This window comes from Sturnira hondurensis, unplaced genomic scaffold (assembly GCF_014824575.4).
Source record: "Sturnira hondurensis isolate 20B ecotype Veracruz unplaced genomic scaffold, ASM1482457v3 Scaffold0017082, whole genome shotgun sequence".
In the NCBI taxonomy this organism is placed as follows: domain Eukaryota; kingdom Metazoa; phylum Chordata; class Mammalia; order Chiroptera; family Phyllostomidae; genus Sturnira; species Sturnira hondurensis.
In genome coordinates, this window is record NW_028089713.1 from 1,164,556 (window position 1) to 1,173,188 (window position 8,633).

The following is an 8,633-nucleotide window of genomic DNA, read 5'->3' on the forward strand; positions in this document are numbered from 1 at the left end:
TTCTCCTTTTTGGTAATAAAGTACTTTTGAAATGTGAACAAATGCATGTACCAGGGTGGTTTTCCAGAACAAGTCACCTCGGGGGAAAGCTGGCCTTGCTTTGCATTGCCTGGGGGAAGGAAGCAACGGGAACTAACTTCACCATGAGTCTCTCAGCCCCTCTGCAGGTTCTGGTTTTCACTGCTGAGAATGAATAAACTCCATGACCCAGCCAAAGGGCAGAGACCAGAGTAAGAAGACTAAACTAAGGGGATGCGTACACCCAGGACCAGTTCCCAGAGCTCACTCTGTGACTTTTGTGCCTGCCAGGACTGTGGGAGTCCCATCATCTCTCTGTATACCCTTCACATACTAATTCTACTTTCATGAAATTTCTGTTTAGGGCCAATCCCATCAACAGTCAGCAAAGTTTTCACAAGGCTTAATAGCGGGGGGGGGGGGCACATAATCTAATTCCAACTTTTCCTCCCCACTTTGTGAGGCAATGTAAGTAATGTAAAGCCAGGGGACTCAAGTGTCCAACAAGCTAGCTTAGCTGCCAGTGTTGTTTGCTAACAGTGGGAAATGGAAGGAAATAAGAGGAATCAGAAAAACAGCAAAGGCACGAAGGAGACAGAAATACGATGAGGTGGAAAGAGATGGACTAGATGTAAAGCAAAAAGGGAAGGAAGATGAGTGGTCAGCGGGATAGAGATCAGAAAAGCAAGAAACGGGAGAAATAGTGAAGAAGAACATACTGCAGAGGCAGAGAAGTCAGTGAGTTCTAAAATGGTATTTATGTTAAATAATATAACCTTCCTTTATTCTGCTATTCAGCTGCTCGTCAAGATCTGAGTAAATTAGCAGGTAATATCCATCCCTCCCATTTGAATTTTATGTATCCTGTATACAGACCTTAGCCTGAATCCTTCTGGAAAGAGAACCCGAGACACAACTTTGTGTACAGTTACTGGAAGCCGCCCCAGGAGCAGGCGTGAAGGCAGGAGGCGAGCAGCAGGGAGAGAGGGAAAGGGAACGAAGTGAGTTACTTCAGTAGCTTCCGGGGAGGGCGGCTGGGGCTCCACGCATCTCCAAACTGTCCTAAGGAAACACATACTCACCATTCTTGTTGCCCTTGATCAAGGTGATCCCTTGGATATTAACTCTCTGACAAGTGCAGATTCCATGGGTGTGAGTGCAGAGCAGTTCCCAAGGTGCTGTGGCCTCAGGGAAGCCACCTAGTGCAGGAAGGGAAAAGTGTGTATGGCTCCGGGGAGCGCCTGGCGGTTCAGACGGCGTAGAACTGCTCCCTCAACAGAGGCTCAGTAGGAGAGTTTCCAGAGCACATGTGCAGCTTCTGAGTCAGATGCATTTCTTTTTAAAATATATATTTATTTATTTGTTTGTTTATTTATTTATTTTTTTTAGAGAGAGAGAGGAAAGGAAGGAGAAAGAGAGGGAGAGAAACATCAATATGTGGTTGCCTCTCACACGCCCCCAACTGGGGACCTGGCCAGCAACCCAGGCATGTGCCCTGACTGGGAATCAAACCAGCCACCTTTAGGCTCACAGGCCAGCGCTCAGTCCACTGAGCCACACCAGCCAGGGCCGGATACATTTCTTTTTTTTTAAAGATTTTTATTTATTTAATTTTTAGAGGGGAAGGAAAGGAGAGAGGGAGAGAAATATCAATGTATGGTTGCCTCTTCTGAGTCCCCTGCTGGGAACTGGCCTGCAACCCAGGCATGTGCCCTGACCGGGAATCGAACTGCGATACTCTGGTTCGCAGTCCTGTGCTCAATCCACTAAGCTACACCAGCCAGGGCCGGATGTATTTCTTTAACCACTCATCGTTACAACCTTGTTTATCTTTTGTGTAAAACTGTAACGTGACTGTAGCCATATTTGGGAGCAGCGTGAAAACATCCATAGGATGACCATCTCACCACATGGAACCAGAATGGAGTACCTCGCATGGTGAATGCCTCAACACGGTCTCTAATGCCATTCCTTTCTAAGTGGGGCAAAGACTCCTCAGTGAAATGGCTGACTGCAGGGCCAGGGCTGGGGAGGTACAAAATGAGTCTGGAACAGGGTTTTATGCCAGAAAGCAAGGACTCATTCAAAAAACACAACAGAAGCACGTTCCGAGGTTGCAGGGATCAGACAGAAGCACCTTCCAGCCAAATGGAAGCACCTACTCAGATTTGTGGCACGAATCTGAGCACCTACATAATTAAATATAACAGTGAATTTTAAACCACTGAAAGAGCAATTGAGGCCCTGGCTGAGTGGCTCAGTTTGTTGGAGCATTGTCCTATACACCAAAGATTGTGGGTTCAATTCCCAGTCAGGGCACATATGGGGTACAATCCCATTTACAATTGCACCCAAAAAATACCTAGGAATAAATGTAACCAAGGAGGTAAAAGAACTATACTCAGAGAATTGTAAAGCACTTAAAAAAAGAAATAAAATACAAATAAATGGAAGCATATACTATGTTTACAGATAAGAAGAATTAGCACTATTAAAATATCCATACCCCAAAGCAATCTGTAGACTCAATGCAATTCTTGTCAAAATATAGCATATTTCACAGAACTAGAACAAGTAATCCAAAAATTTATATAGAACTACAGAAAAGCCTGAATTGTCTCAGCAATATTGAGAAACAAGGACAAAGTTGGGGGTATCACACTACCCAATATCAAACTATACTACAAGTCAATAGTAATTAGAACAGCATGGCACTGCCCTGACCAATGTGGCTCAGTTGGTTAGGCACCATCCTGCAAAGTGAAAGTTCGCCAGTTCAATTCCTGGTCAGGGCACAGGCCTGGGTTGTGGGTTCAGTCTCCAGTCAGGGCATGTATGACAAGCAACAAACCAATGTTTCTCTCTACCATTGAGGTTTCTCTCCTTCTCCTTCTCCCTCCCTTCCTATCTCTCTAAAAATAAATAATTTTTTTAAAAAACCAGCTTGGTACGCCATACAAAAAACCATATAGATCAGTGAAACAGAATAGAGAGCTCAGAAATAAATGCGCATCTACATGGTCAATTAATATCTGACAAAGGGAAGCAAGAACATACAATGGAGTAAAGACAGTCTATTCAATAAGTGATGCTGGGAAAATTGGACAAATACATGCAAAAAAATGAAACTAGACCACCTTCTTATAACATAGACAAGTATAAACTCAAAATTATTTAAAGATTTAAATGGAACAGTCAAAACCATAAAAATCCTAGAGGAAAGCATAGGCAGTAAAACCTCTGACATTCATCTTAGCAATATTTTTTTCTGATTTATCTCCTTGGGCAAAGGAAACAAAAGAAAAAATAAACAAATAGGATTACATCAAGCTAAAAATGTTTTGCCTAGAAAAGGAAATCATCAAAAAAAAAAGGAGACAATCTACTAAATGAGAGAACATATTTGCCAGTAACACATTTGATAAGGGGTTAATATTCAAAATGTATAAAGAACTCACACTACTCAACATCAAAAAAAAAACCTGTATACAATCCAATTTTTAAAAAATGGGCAGAAAGCCTGAAAAGACACTTCTGCAAAGAGGGCTTACAGAAGGCTTATATACATATGAAGTGATGTTCCGTGTCACTGATTGTTAGAGAAATGCAAATTAAAACCACAGTGAGATATCACCTCACACCTGCCAGAATGGTCATTATCAATAAATCTACAAATGACAAGTGTTGGCAATATTGTGGAGAAAAGGCAATCCTCTCACCCTGCTGGTGGGAACGCAGCCACTATGGAAAACAATATGGAGTCTCCTCAAAAGATTAAAAATGAATCTGCCACATGATCCAGTAACTCCACTTACAAGGATTTATCCAAAGACACTTGAAACATTAATTCAAAAGCATACATGCACCCCTATGTTCACTGCAGCATTATTTACAATAGCCAAGCAATGGAAGCAGCCCAAGTACCCATCAGTAGACTGTGGGTAAAAATGCGTTGGTGCATATGCACAGTGGAATATTACTTGGCCATAAAAAATAAAATCTTACCATGGGCAACAGTATGGATGAAACTAGAGGGTATCATGTCCAGTGAAATAAATCAGTCAGGTAAAGACAAATACCACATGATTGCACTTACATGTGGAATCTAAAGAACAAAATAAATGAACAAAATTGAAACGGACTGACAGACACAGAGACATTGTGGTTGCCAGAGGTGGAGAGGGGTTGGAGGACTGTGTGAAAGAAGAAACATGACTGAGAAGCAGAAATCAGTAGTTACAAAATAGTCATGGGGAATTAAGTAAAGCATAGGAAATACAAGTCAGTAATACTGTGTTAACTATGTACAGTGCCAGTTGGGACACTATGTAAAGTATATGATTGTCTAATCAGTAAGCTATACACCTGAAACCAATACCAAAGAAAATTTTTAAAAAACTAAAATAATGCATAACAATAGTATATAGACAGAAGGTGACCATAATTCAAGTGTTCAAAGTCTTCATATTTTTTAAAGAAAGGGGGTTACAATATTAACTTCAAATTTGTTAAATATGCATACCAAATTTTTGGTGGTAAATCATAAGAAGAATTCTCAAAGAATTTAATTTCCAAACCAGTGGAGCAAAGGAGGTTAGAATAAGAAAACAAATTACAACAATAAAAATGTAATTAATTTTAAAGAAATAAATGGTGGAAAAGAAGCATAGAAAAAAGTAGTGCTCAGTAAAACATAGAAATTGTCTGATTGGACTAAAAATTAAATCCAGAGATCCTTCTACAGCATAAGAACACCAAAATATAAGAGAAAATACACAGGATTAATATCAACCAAAAGAATAGGGTAGCTGTGTTAATAGCTATTAGACAAATTAGCTTTAAGACAAAATGATTATTAAACATAAAGAAGACTGTTGTATCATGAAAAAAATTTCAACTTCAGATAAAGATAGGACACTTCTAAACTCAAATGCACCAAATAAGTCTCAAAATATATAGAGTAATATTGACTTTTTAAAGTGAAAAATCCACCCAAACAATGGAAGTTTTCAGTACACCTCTCTCGTTTGTAGGTTATAAAGATAAACGATAGCAAAGTATGGAAGAGTTAAACAATAAAATAAACAAGCTTTATTTAGTGAGTGTGTGTGGATTCTGTACACACAATTAAAATTTGGAGTTATTTTTAAGCATACATGAAATATTTACAAAAATTGATCCTATGCTAGGGCCTTTGAAATTCTCAACAAATTCCAAATAGGTATCATTCCACATTTTCTGCACACAATGCATTGAAGTTAAAACTCAATTACAGGAAGATAACTATATTTTATAGCAAATTATAAATTGGCACTTATAAACCACTTCTGAATAACTCATAGTAAAAGAAGAAAAGCACAGTTGAAGGAAAGAAAGTTCAATATACTTAGGAACTAACAGTGATGAAAATACTGAGTATCAAACTTGCGGCATGCAAGGAAGCAGTGCTCAGAGGAAATATATAGCCTTAAATGCTTTTATTAGAAAAGAAAAAATGTGAAAGTTAATGAGTCAAATGTTGAACTAAAGTGGTTGAAAAAGGAAAATAAATAAATGCAAAGAAAGCAAAGATAAGAAGATAGTAACGATAGTACCGCTAACATTTATTGAATGGTTACATAAGCTACATACTCTTCCAAATGCTTTACATGTATTAACCCATTTAATCTTCCCCAAACCCAGAGGCGTGTGCACTCTTATTGTCCACATTCTAAAGAAGAGAAAACTGAGGCTCAGAATGGTTAAGTGCGTTAAGGTCACTCAATACAACCCCATGAACGTGGAGGAGCTAGAATTTTAACCCAGACAGTCTGGCTCCGGGGCTTAAGCTCTTGACTACATAATGTTAGCTATATGAATAAATCGCTAATAAAGTGAAATTTACCTAAATGTAATCATGTAACTTAGTAATTTAGTAATTAGTAAATTAGTCATTTAAGTTAGTCATTTAAAACCTCTCCACAGAGGAAATAGCAGGCCCAGGTGACTTTTTAGAATTCTTAGAGAAATATGTTAGCGTTTCGGTTCGTCTTTATATTCCAGAGAATGCAAAAACAACAAAGAAATGGAAGATCATTCCTTTGTTCAGTGGTTTAAATTCCATGGCACTCTCTCTCTCTGGCCCTCCTCCCCCCCCCCCCTTCACTCTCTCTCTCCCTCTCAGCGGCCCAGAGGCGGACAGTCCAGAGCTGGTGTGCGGTTCCGTGAAGTTCCAAGGACTCAGCTCTCGTCCCTCCTTTACCTATTTTTTAAGTATCAAATGTTACATGGTAAGAGAATTTACAGAATATTTGAGATGAGGAAAGTGTTGATGCTATAATGCTACAGAAAAGAAACACTGACTTATGATCCTATTTAATCAAGGGTTTAAAATCTTTCAGTATTTTTGACAAGTTTCCCAAAAATCAAGTTCTAAATGAAATCTTACTGACCTTGAACTGGCTTTGGGATTTTCCAGAGAGTCCCCAGGACATCTCAAAGGTTTGTTCTCTCTACTCATAAAAAAAGAAAGATGCTTAACTAAAAGAGATGCATAACTTGTTTGATATGTTCAATTACGTGAGACACATTGTCAAATAAAAAGTAATAGTAAGCACTCTTTATGTTGTATTTATATAAATACATTATAAGGGTCCCAGAAAATTATTCAAAATTCTCAAAATTCTGACATATCCTGGTATAATGTTATTGGTTATAATTGTAGTTATGCTCTTCCATTGCCAAATTTACTTGTAAATTCCATTATTTTATTTTCACTATATGTGTATGTGAACTGTCACCAAATCTCTGACTATGGCCATTTTTAAGGTTTTTTCCATTTACAGTCACTGCTGTACTCTGATGTTCTTGGAGAAGTGCTCCTGCAGAAATGCTCCGTCCTCAAAAAGATTCGTTAAGAAGCACCTAACAAGTACTCTAGAATTAGGTTTCTGATAACCTTAAGATTATAACACTGAACTGGGTAAGAATTTCTAGAGCTCTAATGAAAAATTAATGGATTCATAAAGCTGCCAACCCAAGATGAAACAAAACAAGAACTAATTACATAAGACTGAATGAACTGATGAAAATGATCATAATTTCTATGATTTCATTTAGAAGTTCTATTTTCCAGGTTTAAAGGGCCCTTTTCCCCTTCTCTTTTAGGCTATTTCTAACTTACAGCAATTTGGTACGTCGTGCCTTCTCGACGATGGTTGAAGCATTTATCTTTTTATTTCTCTGCCTGGAACCTCCAGAATTCTGTAACTCTTATTTAAACAGTCTTTTTTATGACAATATATGTATTTGTGTAAATTCAATAGGAATCTGTTCTCCTTATAACAGGACGCAATTGAACAAGCCCTTGGTTTGGCTTTTTAGCCTACAGAGACCTTAAAGACCTAATCTGAGATTCCTTATGAAAAGTTTGAACAAAGCAGGTTTAAAAGAGCCTATGTTGTCACCACTGTTCTTGCTGCACTTGTGTAAATAATCCAGCCAAATGTATTAAAACTAGACTGACTTTGCAAACAAGGTAGGCTTACTATGGTTATCTTTGATAGAAATGGGAGTTACTACAGAAAGAAAAATTCTATTTCAGCAATATGCCTTTGTGGATATCAGATCCTAGTGCTGTTCATTGTCTTTGGGCTTGATGACCTAAAAAAAAAGGCCCGAAGGGAGGCATTTGTACAGGTGTGGATAAGCTGACACAATGACGCTAATTCGAAACAATGTTTTCAATCTTCAGTCCAGAGGCCACAAGTCTCAAGGTCTCATTATACCTGCTTTTTGTTGTTGTTGTTGCTATCCTTGGAAACAGTTCTTTGGGACACAGTGTTGTTGCAGGAGGCCCAGTCTAAAGGCTTATTATGCCCTGCTTTAACATTCCAAAGGTTCAAGGCATAAGATACGCAAGGCAGTTCTGGGGTAGCAGTTCCCACTCCATTTTAAAGTGGCTCCCTTTATATGATTATTTTACAAAGCTTTGTGTTCTACCTGCAAACTGAACAGAATCCTGAATTCTTCTAGTTTCTTCCAAGGTTTAGCTAGAATTCTCCAAACTAACGTTGTCAGTTTTTTCCTTGTCTTTTGACTTGGAACCACCATGAAACTAAAACTGCCCTTTTTCTAAAACCGTTCCAGCTAAAACTTGACTACTTAATATCAACTTTAGAGAGATCACTGCAACCGCTGATAGGGACGATCTTTGTGCCTGCTGGTATGCGGGCCACTCAGATCACGGGAGACATTCAAACTGCAAACCAGGGAAATCTGTTGTGTTGCCACTGCCTGCCCTCACTCCCGATGACGTCTCAGACCTGACGTCTGGAACTCGGCTCCGCTGGCTGCTCTGCAGACTCAGAAACGGAATTTATAATGTGCTCAAACTATTAACCTTTGTTTTTCTTTTGTTTCCACAGAAATGCCTTTCATTGAATTACCTGATTGCTCACAACATATAGATGCCTAATTTAGAAGGAAGCTCATTTGCAAAACCAACTCCCGAAATAAAACGTCCTTATGTTCATCCTGTCCTCAGTTATCATGTTGGCTGCATTATGTTGTGCCCATGTAAAACAACTTTTAAAACATTGAAACCCACTTGATTTATTTAATTGGTTAAATATTGA